The sequence below is a fragment of the Acinonyx jubatus genome, chromosome B3 (genome assembly GCF_027475565.1).
Source record: "Acinonyx jubatus isolate Ajub_Pintada_27869175 chromosome B3, VMU_Ajub_asm_v1.0, whole genome shotgun sequence".
NCBI lineage: Eukaryota > Metazoa > Chordata > Mammalia > Carnivora > Felidae > Acinonyx > Acinonyx jubatus.
The window spans coordinates 130,641,069-130,659,685 of record NC_069386.1 but is presented as its reverse complement, the minus strand read 5'-3'; the positions used below and the strand labels follow the sequence as shown (position 1 = coordinate 130,659,685).

At 47.1% G+C, this 18,617-nt stretch overlaps 1 long non-coding RNA gene across 1 annotated transcript in view; it reads right to left on the bottom strand.

Annotated features, from left to right (window-relative positions):
- Nucleotides 1–17,773, bottom strand: part of LOC106976785 (uncharacterized) — a 38,885-nt gene extending 21,112 nt beyond the window's left edge. Inside the window, exons 1-2 of the long non-coding RNA XR_003422691.2 lie at nt 17,478–17,773; nt 1,512–5,430 (exon numbers count right to left, since the gene is read on the bottom strand). This is a non-coding gene — a long non-coding RNA (uncharacterized LOC106976785). The remainder of the gene's footprint in view (nt 1–1,511; nt 5,431–17,477) is intronic.
- Nucleotides 17,774–18,617: the final 844 nt, after the last annotated feature.

Below are 18,617 nucleotides of genomic sequence, written 5' to 3'. Positions count from 1 at the left end.
GTTAAATTGACATCACTTGGGACAGCCCGAGTCAGGGGAAACTCTGAGGTGTCCCTTCCCTGTTTGACAAAGGTACAAGAGAGCGAATAGCAATTACTTTGGAAGTTTTGAGCAACTTGTTGCCCCAAAATAAGGGACGTCCACAAAGCACTTCCTATGCACCATACATACGCAGACCTTCTCCTGAATTAATCAGACTGGGCATTCTCAAGCCCCACGTACAGGGGCCAGGACACTGGATTATACTACAAACCATCAAGGTATTTCTTAAGGTGCTTAATGGCCACATCCATTTTTATAGCGCATTTATGTTGTACTCAGATGCAAGCCCAATACTCAGTAGAAAACATATCCATTGAATAGATTAGTAGCCATTTTCATGGGAACTTGTAAACATAGATAGAAGAAGATAGAATCTTCACTCTATCTCCGCTGAACTTTGTGACTGAGGGCTGCCTTCCAGGATCCGTAAAAAGTTTCCTCATGTGAAAGAGTATAAAGATATCACACACACACACACACACACACACACACACACACACACAGAAACTTCCTACTGAAAGAACCTAATTAGAGTTAGTAAAATTTTAGCTGAGGTCAGTTACATTTCAAAAATAACACTCGATCACTTTTTCAGTCTTTCTTCTCTTTGAAACTCAGTATCTGTTTTATGAAGGGGGGCATGGTAAGTATGACCTAAGCATGAACAAAGGTAACCTGTCTATGCCGTGAAAATCATTAGAGATCATTGGAAACAACTTTAATACGAATATGAAACCTTCCCTCACCGCCTTCCACGCCCAGGGACAGAAAACGGACTAACCTGTTCTGGCCAAATAATGAGAATCATATATGTGTGAATAAAGTCCTTAGTCCTTGGATTCCTGTATCTAAAGCGTGTTTGAACATTCCCCTAAAGACTGTCTTCAGACACCCGAAGAAACCAAATACACAAAGGACCACAATACCTTTTCCACGGTCTTGGTACCAAAGGATAGAACGCAGAGCATAAGCCAGCAGGCTTCGGTCAAGTTCTCAGTCAAGGATTTGGAGGCGATCCTCGATGGCTGACTTAGAAGGACGGTTGCAGCAGTAATGTTGCTTCATTTGCTTTAATAAGCAGAGTTCGAGATTATTTATGATAACACAATCAGCGGAATGTGTCCCGTGCATTCCGAAAACGCGAAGCCTCACTTTTGAGTCTGGCTATTAAGTCCTTGCTGTGAAAGGGTGGCAAGTGTTATTAAATTGTTAGATTAGCAAGGTTCTGCTGCATTTTCACTTTAAGCCAGAGTGCTTTCACAGCTGAGCTATAATGCTCTGAAAATGCCTACATAACAAGATCCAGACCTGGAGCTGAATCCCAAATGGTAGACGGCCAACGGCATTTATACACTATTACCTTGCTGAAGCCATAAAAAGTCAGCGCGTCTGAAAAGACACTGCGCCTAAATCCAAAGACATAGAGGAAGCCAACGCAGGAAATAGGGGCTTTTTCCATAATAACATACCTTTACAGGGCGGGAAGGCACTTCCATTTTCTAGAGAATACCAGCATGAACTCCAATCCCTTCTTAAGAAGGCAAGTAGAAAGAATGAGCCTAAATTATCCTATTGATGACTAAATGTTACATTTAGCTCCCTGGCGTCCATGGAACAGAATTTCAAGGAATCGCATGTAGCCTGCTGGCCAAGAGGACTTCTCGCATACTTGAGTAAACACAAGGTTTCCTAATAAGCTGCCTTTCTGAGAAATCTAAAGTATTAAGTGCTTAAGTTCCCGAAAACTTGAATTTATCAGGCAGGAAAAGGCATCAAATTATAAAACAATAGGGCTAGAAAGAAAACCCAAATGCACCTTATGGCAGATAGCTAAAGGAGTTTGAGAAATCGCATTTCAGAAAACTACATCACAGTTGCCAGTTCAGGCTCTATTTTGCCAAGGTGCCCGGATCCACGAATAGGTTGAGTCTTGCACAAGCCCTATTTGCCTGGCTTGATTCAAAGTAGTCCGTGACTTCTAGTCCTCGCGTGATTACTGCGGTTGACAGGCGTGACCCTGGCCGCTGGCTGGGAAACAAAGAACACCGAGACCTGGCCTTGGGCTTAGGGCGTCGGAAGTGAATGTGTGCACCTGCAGCAAAGGTGAGAAATGGTGGTGGGATTTTAGGGGTAGGTTTAACTATAAAGTTAGGAAGAGTTTAGGGACTTGTGACCTAGGACAGAAAAGTAATTTTTTCCCTTTGCTTCATTACTTGAGATAGCTTCTCAGGAGAGTTTAGGGCAGGGCCAGTGTGGCAGCCGCGTTCCTGAGTCACATTATCAAGAATGTGGCGTCTAAAAAGATGAATGAGGGACGCCTGGGTGGCTCCGTCGGTTAAGGGCCCGACTCTTGATTTCGGCTCAGGTCATGATCTCATGGTTCGTGGGATTGTGCCCCACATCAGGCTCTGTGTTGAGCGCGGAGGCTGCTTGGGGTTCTCTCTCTCTCCCTCTCTCTCTGCCTCGCCCCCTTCTCTCTCTCTCTCTCTCTCTCTCTCTCTCAAAATAAATAAATAAACTTTTTAACAAAATAAAAAGAGGAATGAAATCTATCAGTAACTGCCTGGGCGGCATCCAAAGTGACTTAGGGGGAAGCTACTCCTGTTTCCTAGGCGGATGAATGGTGACATTTCATTGGCTATCTTTGCGAACTTTGAGATGCTAAAATGAAATGAAACCTTTGCCCATGACCCGAAGCCACAGTCATTGTTTGGATAATATGTACAAGCTCCAAGAATTCTTTGGATGCTAATGGTTCCATTATTTCACAAACTGACATTTTAGTACATTGATGTCCTTGAGTGTATTGCCTAGAAATGTTTTAAAATGAGGAAAGCCTGAAAAAAATAGAATGAATGTCGTATCGTAAAGAGAATAAATAAAAATAAGTTTCTGGCTGGGTATCTGTTATCACATCACCAAGGAATGACTGGGTAGATTTTTCACTGTATTGGGCGACGTGTATAACTAATTTTAATGAGGGCTTCCTGACTTGCACAGGGTTTGCCTGGGAGTTAGGTCCTTGAGGGCTACCTCAGAGTGAATGACAACCGTCCCTCAAAAAAAGTGGAAGCTGGTAGAGTGTGTAGGCAGGGGCCATGACTGCCAATGGCCAATGGAGAGACGCACCATAGGTATTACCTTAGGTCAGTTCGCCCAGAAATGAACTTGGAGAGGCGTATTCATGTGCGAGGAGCTGTTCCCTAGGGCAAATCAGTGTGGGGGGGTGGGGTAGGGAAAGGTGGGAAGGACAGACAGGCAGGACAGAGAACAAGAAGAAGCCAAGCCAGGAGCCATTCAGACCAAGTCCCCGCCTTGGCCTGCCCCTGGGAGAGTCGTGGAATACAAGTTATGCCTCAGACCTTGTCCTCACTCTGGGCCAAGAACTGGACTTTCACGGTGGGCACCAGTCAGTCATTGAGCAAGGCGCCCCCCCCCCCCCCCCCCGCCGAAGGAAAGTGTAAGTTTCCGGGCACTTCTGAGTGGAGTCTTCTGAAGGGTCCCTCACGGGTGCCAGCTGCTGGAAGCAAACATATAAGCCAGGAACAGGGCATCTAAGAATGGAAAAAGGATTTTGAGGGGGGCAGGTGGAGCCCCAGTGCTGCTCACCACACGTACTAAAGCCTGTGGACGGGACAAGAAATCGATGTTTCAGAGATGAGCCCAAGGGTCTAAGGGAGACACCAAATTGCAGAAGCCGGTTTACAATTGAGCTGCTTCTCACCAGGGCAGCTCTGTTTCCAAACCATGGCTGGCAATTCCCCTGAGCGATGCTTGGAGGCCAGCACCTCTAGGATCTGTGTCTGCTGAACTTGTCCGTCTTGGGTGGGGACGGGGGCGCTGTGTGTGGGACTGCTCCAAAGACTTCGAAGACCCGCTGACCTGAAGCAGCTAGCAAGCTTCTTTCTTACTCCACCCGTGTCTGGCGGAACCCCCTTTCCCTTTGAGGACTGGAGGCACGGAGACGATTCTCATCAAAAAGACCACACGATCAAGGGGGTAGGTTCGGTGATGCAAAAACAGTCAAGGTGTCACGAAGACGGTGGCTGACTAGGACTAGACGAGCCGTGGAAGGCTTTTCGGAGGTGATGAAATGTCCTTCTGGCCTTGAACGCCAGCAAAACTCAGGTGGCAGAGAGAAGGCAGGGCATCCCGGCAGAGGGGCACACACTGGGCAAAGGCACAGACGTGCCCCCGACGTGCACTCTTACGGGGCAAGTTGCAGATGGGCTTAGCTGAGGTCAAGAGTCACAGGCCAGAAGGCTGACTGTTGGTCGCGCCCTGGGTCTGAAAACTGGGTCACGGTCTGAAGCCGTCTCCCCGTTCGTTCGCCTCAGCTTCCTTCTGATTCTCTGCCCAAGTCCCCGCTCAGACTTGCTTTCCATCAAGCTGTGTCGAGCACCGGACCATCCTCCTAATTAATACGTGCCAGGTTCCGCGAGCTGACAAGCTTTCAATACAAAGAAACAAACGATACGAGCCAGGACAAAAAGCAGAACAAAATAAAGACAGCAGGGGGTGTTTTGAGTGAACAGCATCACCGAACAGGCAAATTTCAGAGACTTTTTGGAACAGGGGAAACCTGATGTGTTAATTAGGAGTCTATTTCAGTAATAAGACTGCTCAGAGGAAGGCGATGAAAGAAATAGAAGGGGCCGCAGAGGGAACCGCTCGGGCAGAAAGGGAGAGACGGTGTAAGAGGGGAGGCAGCTCATTATTCTCTGTTGTCTTCCGTGCGTCTGTGGTCTGTTGGCTTCGAAGACAGAGGACTTAGCCTTTTGTGTTTTGTAAAGCACCTCAAATAAAGAGCTTCGGGTATAAATAGCAATGCGGTTTCTGCCCCCAGGACCCAATTCAACAGGAAGTATTGCAGCCCTCCCAGCTCCAGCTGGTGGTGGATTTGGGCTTTTCAGAGCACATTCTACTCAGAGGAACTGTTTGCTGCTGAGATGGGCCAATAGGAAGGTTCAAAACCACAGGAAGGGCGGCAGAGGAACACCGTGCCAGGGCGCCCCTGATGAGGAAAGGGGGCTTGTGGAGCCAGAAGCCTTCATCCAGCCTTAGTCGGCCTGCCTTCTGGGATTTGAGCCCCAGCCCAGCAGTCGGACCGACGTGGTCCTAACCCCGGCTCTGCACTTGCTGGCTCCGTGGTCAGGTCTTCCAGCTGGTGCTGCTGAGCCGAGAAAAGACAGTCTATCTTCCCTGCTGCTGCCAGACCGATTTTCCAAAAGCGCAGCTTCGAACGTATCTTTCCGCTGTTCAGAACTGGCAGTGGCTCCCAACTGCTTCGTAGAGTCCCTGTGCAGCTGGTTTTGGGGACGGAGTGAGTTACACTTCCTAGACCGCACTCTCTTCTTCTGTCACTGCGTTGTTGGGCTGCTGTAAAAACTAAAGAAGGTGATCCATATAAAGCACTTGGGACATAATAAGTGCTCAACTAACAATACTTTTCATTGTTGGTCAGGGGATTGCTTGATGCAAAACCCAGCTCTCCGATCCCCCAGAGAGATGGTGTTGGGCCGATTTCTTAATTTCTCTAGGCCTCAGCTCTGATCTTCAGAGAGTTGGATGTGTTGATGCATCTAAAGCATCTTGACCAGTACTTAGTGCTCAGTAAATTTTAGTTTTATATTATGATATCACTATCACAGCATCAGCATCACCCTCATCATTTAGATCTGGGAGGGAAAAAAAAGTGCATTGGGAATATGCTTACTGAAAAGAATCTCGGAACAGTGCCGGGTTGGCTCGGTCAGTTGGGCATCAGACTTCAGCTCAGGTCACCATCTCACAGTTTGTGGGTTCAAGCCCCGCATCGGGCTCTGGGCTGACCACTCAGAGCCTGGAGCCTGCTTTGAATTCTGTGTCTCCCTCTGTCTCTCTGCCCCTCCCCTGCTTGCACTCTCTCTCTCTCTCTCTCTGTCTCTCTCTCTCTCTCTTTGTCTTTCTCTCTCTCTTTCTCCAAAATAAACATTAAAAAAAAGAGTCCCCGAAGTTGCTCTGAGAGTCAAGGAGAGGAAAAGGGGACTGGGCTCTCTCTGCCCTCCTCTCCACAGAGATTTCTGACAAACCCCTAGGTGGCTGGGACATTTATGACCAGGGAGGGAGAGAGAGAGAGAGAGTTGGATTGATTTTAAGGAATTGGCTCACATGATTGCAAAGGCTGGCAAGTCCAAAATCTGCAGGGTAGGCCAACAGGCTAGAGACCCAGAGAAGAGTTGCAGCTCAAGTCTGAAGGCCAAGTCTGCTGGCAGAATTCCCTCTTCCTCTGGAGAGGCCAGTTTTCTATTATGGCCTTTAACTCACAATGTCGGGAGGGTTATCTGCTTTATTCAAAGTATACTCATTAAAATTTTAATCTTATCTTTAAAATGTCTTCAAAAAAGCATCTAGAATAATGTTTCACAGAATAGCTGGGTACCATGACCAAAGCAAATGGACACATGAAATTGACTACCACACTTCCTCAAATGGTTTTTGGGCCATCGACTTCCCAAATGGGCCCTAGCGGGGAGCACGAGCAGAGTTGCTGCGGGAGGACTATGACGCACCCCCAGCAAAGCACAAAACCTCAGGTCCCTGTGTTGGGGGCTTCCTAAAATTACCAGCATGAGGACGTTGAATTCCCAGGATAGCAGCTGGGAAACTTCCATCAAGGAGAGTTGGGTCTTTATATTAAAATAACTCTGCGTCCACAACCTGGGTAGGCCTGGGGACATTTAGGTTACAGTTTCTTCTTAACTAGGTAGATCCTGAAGACTTATCTAGCCATCTCTCTATCCAGTGGCCAGCATATGCTGGGACAGCGTGCCAGTATTCAATAATTGCTCAATGAATAAGTCTTTACAAATGTGTATCTGGTAGAGGCATACATAAGTGGCTTATTCATTAGTAGTTAAACTGGAAAGAGACACTTGACTCATGTTAGTCCAGTGGTCCATGCACAAGACCTTGACAGCAGCCCCCCGCGGTAAGGGAAGGAGCCCCACGTGGGGTCTCAGCTCCACGTCTGTCCATGGGACCTTGGGAGAGCCTGCCACCCTCTCCAGGGCTCTCTTTCCTGACCTGTAAAATGAGGACGTTAGACGAGAGGATGGGTGGGGTTTTTTTAGCACTCACATCTACAATTCAATAAGATCACCCACATGGTAGCCAAACACCAGGACATTGTGCATGGAATTCATAGTGGTAAAAAGAGATCAGGGAGAGACACCAACGGACTCCTGTTCCACCTTCTCTACTTGATTTCAGTGCAGTTGCCTCTGGGAAAGAGAAGACCAGGTGGATGACTCTTTGCCATCATGAGATCTCATAATCTTTTAATAAACTATTAGTTCTAATGTTTAAAGAGGTGTTTTTAAGTTACCTAAAATTATAAAAATGTAAAGACACATAAAGAAGAAATTTTAAGATTCCATAATCTCCAACCCCCCACATAAGCCTCTCTGCTGCCTTTTTGGGATACATCCTTCCAGAAATTTTCTATGAATATATATGCAATTTTGCGTTGTCAAAAAATGAGACCGTGTTATATGTCGGTTGTTCCATATTTTGATCTCTTAGGATTTTAGGACCAGTCTTCCTTCCTGGTTTGTGTCTTAGTCATTTCTCTCTTCTTCAATCTCTAAAGTATCCTCACCGTGGTATCTCAGATTCTGTTTTTATTGAAGCAGGGGGTTTAAGCTTTTAAGAAGCAGGTGTTTGGGGTACCTGGGTGGCTCAGTCGGTTGGGCGTCCGACTTCAGCTCAGGTCATGATCTCATGGTTCGTGGGTTCGAGTCCCGTGTCAGGCTCTGGGCTGACGGCTCAGAGCCTGGAGCCTGCTTCGGATTCTGTGTCTCCCTCTCTCTCTGCTCCTCCCCCACTCACGCTCTGTCTCTCTCTCTCTCTCAAAAATAAATAAACATCAAAAAAAAAAAAAAAAGAAGCAGGGGTTTGCCTCTGTGGCTGAAGGAGAGTCCAGGTCAAAATATGGAGAGCTTTTAGGAGAATCAAAGCAGGAAGGAGTTTTCCCAGGTGGATTCTCTTCCGTCATGGGTTGAATTATGGCTCCCTCCCCACAAAATATGTTCAAGTCCTAGCCCCTGGGACCTGCACTGGGACCTTATTTGGGACTAGGACCCTTGCAGATGTAACTACATTAAGGATCTTAAGGGCATTCTGGATAAAATATTTGCATATTGGCAGAAGGGTGGGCCCTAAATCCAGTGGCTGGTATCCTTATAAGAGAAAGGAGAGGGAGTTTGAAACACAGACACAGGAACACACAGAGGGAAAGGCCAGGTCTTCATATGGAGCAGAGATTGAAGGGATGTGTCTACCAGCCAAAAAACACCAGGGATTGCTTTCAACTACCAGAAACCAGGAGAAAGGTATGGAACGATTCTCCCTCAGAAACTCTGGAAGGAACCAATCCTACTGACACCTTGATGTTGAACTTCTGGCCTGCAGAATAATGAAAGAATAGGTTTCTGTTGTTGGAAGCCACCACGTTAGAGGTAATTTCTTCTGACAGCCCTCAGAAGCCAATATACTCTCTACATCGTATGCTCTTTTCTTTCATTTTGTCCTTGTTTCCTGACTTCCTTGTAAGCCATTGAATGCCTTTCCAGCAGACCTACGAAGTCAGTCCTGGAAAGTAGGGTCAGGCCTTCTTCAATTTCCTGAACAAGAATGTCATTGGAGTTTTCCCCCAGAATAAGAACTACGTGATACACAAAGAGGGCCCTGGCTCCAAAAATTCAAACTGATAAAGACAGCGTAAGGCTCTAAGCAAAACTTCAAAAGTGATTTACAGTTTACAAAGTATTTAGTTCAAAGCCCGGCGAAATCCCTCAAGTAAAAATAAAGCCACGACTTCATCAATTCCCGGGGCCAGCTTTAAATTCACCTGTATCCAGGAGAGCACTGGGGTCTGATTAGGAACACACCCAAATGATTAAATCTCGTCTCTTCTCTTCGGTCAGACTGTTATTACTGCTGGTAACAGCTGCGGAGGTAACAAAGGCAATCGTGTAAACCGCACGGAGAAAACTCTGTTCTAAATGAGTATCATTTCGGCTCATAAATACTGTATGTTAGAAGAGTTCTTCAGATCCTCTTAGCTATTTTTCTGTCCTGTACTAGCACTACAAGGAGCAAATCTCACTATATCTACCCTGCCTTGTGTTATTATGCCAGCAGAAAAAATGCACATCACACTTTCTAAGCAAAGTTGCAAAACAGGGTGAGGGGTAACATCACTGAGCCCGTTACTCCCGTATAATGACAAGGGTCTGTAAGAATTGAGAATCGATCGACTTGGGGCGCCTGCATCACTCACTCAAGCGTCTGACTCTTGACTTCAGCTCAGATCGCGATCTCATGGTTCGTGAGTTCGAGGCCCACATCAGGCTCTGCGCTGACCTTGTGGAACCTGCTTGGGATTCTCTCTCTTTTCCTCTCTCTCTGCCCCTCCCCTGCTCTCTCTCTCTCTCTCTCTCTCAAAATAAATAAATAAATAAATAAACTTTTTTAAAAAAGTAAGAAAATCGATTGACTTGGAATAAGGACGATCTCAAAGTTTTGCTTTAAATTATAGCAATGAATTACATGTGATATAAATTGCAGAAGTTAATTTATTTTGAGGACATTTTCCATTGTGCCAACAGCTTTTATTTTACTTAAACTGTCATTCACGGTGAATGAAATTTACAAACTGTACAAATTGCGATTTGGATCCGCCCAGAGTGGAGAAACGAAGGTTAACAGGAGAGAAGGATTCATTCAACGGATTTTTATTTTATGTGTTTCTCATTTCTTCCACAAACCAGGCCCCTGGGCTGGGTGCTGAGACGCCAGAGAGGAATCGGAGAGTGCCAAGGTCAATGCCTTTGGAGGTCATAGAAAATCTGAGACACAGAAAAGTGCAGAAGTGTAGGAATATGGAGGCGAGGGCAGGGAAAACTTTGAGCTGAAGTCAGTCAGAGGACTAGGAAATGGATGATAGAGGCCTTGGGTTTCAGGCCTTGGATCGTTCGAGGGACCTACAGAGGCAGTGAAAAGTTTTCAGCACATGTAATCAACAAGATTTGTGTGGCACGGCCAGGATGGAGTTGAAGAGAGGAGAAAGGCAAAAGGAAATGCTATGGAAATAAAGCTACGTCGCACCAGCCTTATCAGGGAGCAAAAGTACCACCTACAATGTCGGAGTCCACTTTTATTGGGTAAAAGACGGCCACGGATAGTTGCTGGAATTCTCCCAGACACATTTGGTCTGTGTTACAAGAAACCAAAGCAACTTCATCATCGAAACTGGTCATAAATAATCTCTTATTCTGACTCTAGTCCCTGAAAACAATGAAAAATGACGCAAGACGTTAGCTGCTTTCCTTACTTTGAAATCATCGCGTGGCTAAGGTCCGTGGCCTTGAAAGACACCGTCTTTCATTTCCCGTGCTTGTAGCAGGCAGGCCTAATGACGGGTGATGGTTGAACATTTCCAACCAAATTCCCTCGGCTGAGGGTGGTAAGCAACTTGTGATTTTAAGCGATTTAGCCGTATTTGCATATACGAGCAAGCACATTCTTTGAACTAGCCCACTATATAACCTCACTTATCCCTGCAGGTAATAAACAGCTACAAATACGGAATTAGATATAATCCAGGGTTCTCTGTGCGTGCATGTGTAGTCAGACCAATAAGAAATAGACGCACTTATTAGGGACAATAGCTGCCTTCTGCTTCACTTACCTCTTATGAATGATTTCTGCTCTCAATTCCAAGTCAAGAAAAACACACCATATTTCCTAGCTCGTGCTATCCAATAAGCACCCAGAAGGGCTGATATTGACAGCAGTGATACAGAAATGTGTTGGTGAGAGATGTGTGAGTCTGCTGTTGTAACATCCAGAAAGAGCATTCTATATGTCTTTTTTTTTTTTTTGTCTCCACATGCTATTCAAAGGCCTCTCATTCATTCCTTCTTTCATTCACTTACTCCTTCGACCAGCTTTTTAAGGCTCCTATTGTAGCTATGTTTTAAACATTCAAGGTGGGATTTCACATCGGCTAAGATACATTCCTGCCCTCCAACCGTTGACAAGTGGCCGAGGAGTTAGAATGTTCTATGGTGCTTCAGAAAAGGACAGTGTTTGCGTGGCACTGAGCTCCTTCTCTTCCCAGTTCTGAGAGGCAATGTGGGGCTCTGGAGCCAGAGGATCCCAGCCGCGCCACTCACAAGTGTCAGGCCTTGGCGAGTTATGTGTTGTCCCCGAGACTCATTTTCCTCAGCTACAGTGGCAATCCTAACAGAGCCTAACTAATACGATTGCCGTGGGGATTACATAAATGAAGATTTGTAAAGTGCCTAGAACAAGGCCTGGCACGTAGCAAGAGCCCAGGCAGTTTTTGTTATGGTCGTAACAATATTTGTTATTGTCGTTCCTGCCTAGGACGCATTTGCTGTGAGCCTGCTGTGTGCAGGGCAAACCCTAGCTGCTGTAGGGGACCCAAAAGCGGGCATCGCATTCTAGCAGGTAGATAAAACCTGCACACAGATAGCCATCCACAGGACAGATGTGCCCAAGCCTACCGGCCGGCTGCACAACGCTCATATTAGTTAATGTATTGCTGTGCGACAAATTGCCCCAAACTTAGTGGCTTAAACCAACATATGTTTATTATGGCACAGTTCCCAGGGGTCAGGGATCTATACATGGCTTAGTTGGGTCCTCTCTTCAGCTCTCTCACAGGCTGCAATCAAAGTATTGGCCAGGGCTGGGTTCTCCTGCGAAGGTTCAAGCAGGAAACGATCCTCTTTGTAATGCATGGTGGCAGAGTTCAGTTCCTTGAGGGTTGTTGGGCTGAGGGCCTCAGTTCCTTTCTGGCTATTGGCCGGAGGACTCCCTCAGTTCCTGGCCATGAAAACATGCGATCCAAAGACATGATAGAGAGAGAGTCTACCAGCAAGACGGAAGTCATGGATTTGATATAACCTAATCACGGCAGGTAATGATCTGCTCGGGGCAGTGAGGGAACCAAAACTCTCTTTAGCACTCATCTTCCTGAGGCTCTAAGGCATGCACTGTGCCCTCCGTCAACACACAAATGGAAACCCAGCCTCTCCATATCTCCCCAGTGGTGTCTTCAGAGTTCCATTCTGGTTGGAGGCAGAAAGAAGCTCGGCTTAATTTATCGTCTTGTCAGCAACCAGAAACTTTAAGTCACTTGTTCATATATGAATCTTTGTTTCTTTAGCAGTTGTGGTTCTCTGTCTAGACTCTCTCAAATCCTCCTTGTTGGTTCAGCCTAGCCAGCCCCTAGTTTCTATAAGCTTTGCTCCAAAAAATTCGTACCTGTAACTTTCTATAGAGAGCTAACCCGTGGTACCCTGGAACCACGGTACTCAGACGACTCCAGAACCCAGAGAGCCTGGGAACTTACAAATGCCCATGGGGTCCTGTGGCTACTGACCGACTGGTACAGACATATAAAAACCTGGATCCCTTAGTTTTTGGTAAGATAAACTCCACTTGGTAATTTACTCTCAAAAGCCCCTCGAGGGTTAAGACTGAGTCTGGAACTTTATTTGAAATCACAACCATGCCTGGCTAATTTTTGTTCCCTGTTCTGCTTCTCCTACCCCCTTACAATTTCTCCTGGGGTAAATTGCTTAATTACTTGCACACAAGTCCTCTCTTTGGGTTCTGCATCTGGGGAGCCTGCCTAAGACATCTGGCACCACAAGTCCCAGGAAGCTGACTCTTAGGATTCTAGGTGCAGCTCATTCGCCAACAAGAGGAAAATGGGGATCCCATGCCCAGTGGTAGGAGGCATTCTGTATTTTTTTTTATTTGTTAGAAATTCAACATATTTTACACAAAAGAAAATTGCATATGATAATATCTCATTTTACTTAAATTTAAGGACACATATACAAACCAAACTTTAATTAGTAATGTATGATAAAGCATCAAAGAAGTCAAACAAAAAGGGGGGGTGGGATTCCTGGGTGGCTCAGTCAGTTAAGCATCTGACTCTTGATTTTGGCTCAGGTCATGGTCTCATGGTTTGTGAGATCAAGTCCCACGTAGGGCTCTGTGCTTGGGATTCTCTCTCTCCCTCGCTCATGCTTGCTCTCTCGCTCTCTCTCTAAATAAATAAACATGAAAAAAAAGCAAAAAAAAAAAATTTGTACCTCATATTAATTGTGGCATTCTGTATCTTTGTACCATGGCAGTTACTGAGAATTCCACTCTTGGTAAATTGTGACGGGATACAGATCGGGGGGGGGCGGGTATCTGACGGTGCGATATCTCTCACTTTCAAGAAAAACAGAGAAAATAACAATTATAAGGACCATGGAATTGGGTGGAATTGGGCTTGAGCAATTCCAGAACATATGGGTAAACACCAAGTGGAGTCCCAGGCCTCCATGTCAGCTCCCAACAAATTCATCTCTATTGGCTCACACCCGTGGCCTCACAGGGTATCCTCCGTGACCAGCTGAGAGAAGAAAGATCCCAAGCTGGGCTCCTAAATAGTCTGACTCAGTACCTCGGTGCACACCGAAAATGGACAGATGCTGTCATATAGCCCCACTGATGGGGGGCTCTGGAGAGACCAGTGAGGCTAGTTTGCAAGACACCCAGCTTTGGACACTGCACCTGGTGATCCAAGTTGTATGAAGAGAGAGGTGGCCTAAGGGAAGGAGATGGGTTTAGAGGCGTAGCAAATGACTCCACTGGTTTGGTCCTGGGACCAGAAGAAGCATCATTGGAAGATGGGGACCAGGAGGTTTGAGGGAGAAGGACCAGTAGTAGTGAAGATCTTGGTATCGCACACCGGTGCCTCCCGGAGGGCGTCCGTGGCAGAAGAGGCCTTAAGCAACCGGGTGGGCAAAGCGACTCACCCGGTAAATGTCAGCCAGCCTTTGTCCGTAGCTACTGTAGCTCCTTGTGCAATAGACACAGGTACCTATGGAGGTACTAGCTAGAGAGACGGACGCACTGCATGAGTCAAAAAAACACGGGCTCCTTATCACCAAAGCTGATGCAGGGCCTGCCACTGGGAACGTTTGACCTGTGAGAACAGAGACTGACTCTGTGTCCCCAGCCTGGCGCTCTTCCTTCAGGACACCAACCCAAGACACGGTGGCAAGTTAACTGCGTAGGATGCCTTTCACCCTGGAAATGGCAGCATTTTGTTCTGACCGGGATGGGTATAAATTAGCGTGTGAATTCGCCTGTCCTACCCGCAGTGCCTTGGCAAGATCCGCCGCGTGAAGAGTCGGAATGTCTGATTTACTGACACGGGATCCCCTAAAATTTTCTGCCCATTTTTTTGGCAAAGGGGGTACGATCATGGGCACATGTCTGTGACACCGCCGATCCACGATACGCCATTCAGAAGCTTCTAGCGTGACAGATTGTAACCCCATTTTGAAGGCATAAGTAGGCACTAACTTCAAAATGCTACTCTGTGAGGTTGGGCATTCATTCAGAATGCAGTATATACCTTATGCTGAGAGCCATTATTTTGCTTTGTGTCTCCAGTGAGTTGAATACGTGGGTCTGGAAACCAAGGGGTGGAAAGAGGAGGCGTCTGGCTCACTATCACTCTCAGTGACCTTTTTGGGCAATGTATCCTTCCCGTCCTCGTAACTCTAGGGCATTGGGTCTAGAAGTTCTAGTTCCCAGAGGGAGAACACCTCAGCTGATCAACTGGCGTCTCTCTTGCTGCTCCCACACCCCGTGTTAACTGAAAACAGATCATTGCAGGAGCCACTGCCTGATAAAGATACGGTGGCAAGGAGCTCAGACCCCTCAAGGATGAAGATTTGGGCCACCCTACCAGGCAAGCCACCTAGTCTGGCAGAGGGCTAGTTGAGGGTGAGGGGAATCTAGAATGGATGGTAGAGAAAAAAGGACGGGTGTTCACTATAATCAAGGCACCAGCTATAGCCCCGAGGGCTGTGATTTGTCCTCTTAGCTCCATGATCAGTTAGAATCTTGAAAAAGCTGTGACAAACTAGACTAGACTTAATGAGAGGAGCACATCAGTCTGAGTGGTGCAAAGGGTGGAGTCTAGTGAATGCTTTTGGTACATTGCCCAGATCCCCTTTACTGGTTCACTGTACCTGTCCCCAAGCCTTTGGGTACTTCTTTCCTGATGACTCCCACCTCCCACCTCCTTCCCAGAACTACCTTCGCTTAGTTTATTACAGGAGCCACTTCACCCAGAGTCATTCAGAACAGGAAGTGCTGGCTCATCCCCTCCAGGAAGGCCTGTAGCCAGTGACTGACTGGGGCACCGGTATAAAAAACCCTTGCATGCTCCCTTGCATCAAAGTGGGATCAACCCACTATGTAATTTGGGCTCCAGAGCTCCCTTTGGATCAAGCTGAGTGAGGTTGGATCTTGACCTTAAATAGCTCCCTTGCCTGACTTCTTCTCCCGCCCCGTTCTGCTTCCCTTTGTCCCTTACTAGTTTCTCCTGAAAGCACTTCCTAATAAATTGCTTGCACACGACCCTCGGCAACCCAAGACACTTCCCTGACAATATAAATTCTTTGTGGGCAGACACGGTTTCGGGAGACAAAAATCTTTTAATCTCCCACGTACCTAGCCCAGCATGGGATATCTGCTGGGAGTCAACACTGGTTTTGGCAAATCTCTCTTAGATTTTCTCCCTTTGGGAAGAATCTGAAGCTCCTAACTGGTGACTGTGATATACATTACAGACAGGGGCATCTGTAAATTATCAGTGATGTATCATTGCAAACTGTATGTCCCAGGTTTTGGGGGGGTAATCTCAACCTTGACTTGATGTTCTTCAGTCCTCTTGTCTGACCACTTCCAGACACCGTGCCCCAGCTGGGGTGGTGCATGTGTGTGGAGAGCCAAAGGGAGGACGCAGCTGAGGGCGAACACTTGAGCATTCCAGTAAAGCAAGGACCTTGAAGTTGAGCAAGACTGGACTTCAAATCCTGGCTCCACCCCAACCAGCTGTACGACCTTGGCCACATTTTATTCATGTTGAAATGAAGTCACTAGCTCCTACTAGACGGGATTGAAAATGAGTTAATGTATGCAAAATGCTCGGCTTTGCATAGTAAAGCTCGAGGAATGGTTCCCTTTGGAGAGGGGAGAAGGGTGGGTCAAGAGCCCTCAGCGCAGTCTGGGGACCTGACTGTCCCCACGGAGCCAGTCCGGGGGGGGGGGGGTGGGGGTTTGGCAATGCCCAAGTGTTTTCGTTCATTTTTTTTCCTCCGAGGCACGGGGCACAGTACTTGTAAGCCATCGGGAAAGGGGCCATCGTCTCGGCCGGAAGTGCCGGCCTGGAAGGAGAGAGGCCCTGAGACCCTGGGCCAGCACGTGGCTCCGCCGCGGCCGCTCCCGACCCTCCCCCACCTGCTTCTCTGCAGCGCCGGACTAGGCGAAGTGAGGAAGCCCGGCGACGGGGCCGCGGAGGCGGACTCCCACAGCCCGTTTCCTAGCAACGCCCGCCCCGCCCCATCCCGCCCGGCCTGGCGCGCCGGCGCCCGGAAGCGGGGACTGGCCGCCGTTGCCATGGCAGCGCGGCCGCCGCGCCCCACGCCCGCGGCGCCTGCGGGAAGCGCGGGCTCCGGGCCCCCGGTGGGCGGCGGGCCGGGCGGCGTCCCCCGCCTCGTTCGCGTTCCTGCGGGGCCCAAACCCCGGGCTCGCTGGGAGCCGCGGGGGCCCCCCGAGCCGCCTCCCAACGTGGCGGGGCCGCAGCGCCTGTTGGCTCTGGCTCACATCCCGGCCGACTGAGCCGTTCAGCGGCCCGGACGCTTTCCAGTTTGTCTCGTGGGGACGGAGTTGGTCACCCGGGTCGGGTCTAGGCCGAGTGAATTGGGTTTGGAATCTCGAACCTTTTTTCTCACCTACGCCAGAGAGGTACACACACACACACACACACACACACACACACACACGCTAACGTCTCAACCGGTTCCCTCTAGTCTTTCACCTGAAGGAGCTTCTTTAATCTTGGAAACAATACGCAGGAAAAAGAGCGGCTTCCAAAATCAGCCTTTTAAAACAACACTGGAAATAAGTATCATATTTCTCGAGGGCCATTTTAAACTCTAAACGTCCATGCCTGGAAGGGTATTCTGGATTCTGGACTTGAATTTGCATTCTTCTAAATCCCTCTCTGCAATGAGCTGCGTTTGGAGAATTCAGTTGTGGGATATTAAATTTAAACATACACCCCTCTAGCTAGTGTTATGATTGCTCTGCTGAAGGACCCACTCACAAAGACAAAGCCACACGGTTCTCATTCTCTGGCTTGAGAGTATTTTTAACAGAGGCGGAGTCAGTCACGTGTCTGTGAGTTTAATCAAATTGACAAGGGCTCCGAGCAAGAAACCCTTGCTATCTAATGGTAAGACAGCGTTAGGAACACAGAGATACATTCTCTTTGGACTTACTTGAATCAGGGCTTTGCAAGTGGAATCTTCTCTTGCATATATATTTTTCTCGATCTGCAACTGGAAAATTTAAATCAAAATCCTGTTTCTTATATTCATTTCTCTGGTGAATGTGTCTAGGCTGAGATTATGCATTTTCTTGATCAACGAGGAAGTGCGCAGCAATCACTGTGAATCGAGCACCTTGCTGATTGAGCAACACTTGAACCTGGAGGCAAGAACGACCATAATGAGAATCCTCCACAGTGTGTTTCACAAGCATGTTCCCAGCTAACCTTTTCCACTCCAAAGGATCATTCACTTGGAACTTCTTTGTCAGAGTATTAAATCTCTTAGAAAATCACTTTCACATATTTGTAGTTTGAAAATGTGATTGTGGTTGGGCAAGTGCTCATATCATTTCTCTCTTTCTCTCTCTCTCTTTCACTCCTAGATGACTTTTTCCTAGAATCAAAACAGAACCTTTAATTTGCATGTTGGAGAGTAGAGGGTAAATTCTGAAAGCCAAGTCAAGGATCTGAAATAATAGTTTCGTGTTAGCACTATTGGGGGAAAAGAAAGAACCTATAGAGCTACGTGTACCTAATGACTTTTTTGTGCATAAGGCAAATTGCTAAGATTATCTGCTTCAGATTTGGTAGTTCTCAATGTTACAACAGCAGAAACGATAACAATGAATTGGGAAATATTAGCCTTTGCAAACATCTTTATTGGTAATTTTCATAGTCTGATTCACTGTCTTAAAGTTTTTTACACAGAGGTTATTCATCAGTATAAGCCCAGACCAATTTGATTGCAAGATATTGATAAAGGTCCACATATGCCTAGTGTGGCAAATAGAACTGACCAGATTAGCCATTTAACTGGTTGGTTGTTCTCTGTGGATAGAGGTCTGGTTACACACGAGTTAGCCCAAGCTTCACTCTTGAGACTTCATTAACCACTTTGGAGGGTTAAGTAGACACCAGAGGAGCCCATAGGATTTATTACATGCCCTACTCTATTAATAACATTTGAATTTTAAGAACCTCACTATATTTTTCCCATTATTTGCTAATGTGGAAATGATCTCCATACAACCATTCCAGTCAGTTTCCCATTTCACAAGGTTTCTCCCTTTTCTTTTATGGTTACTGTTTC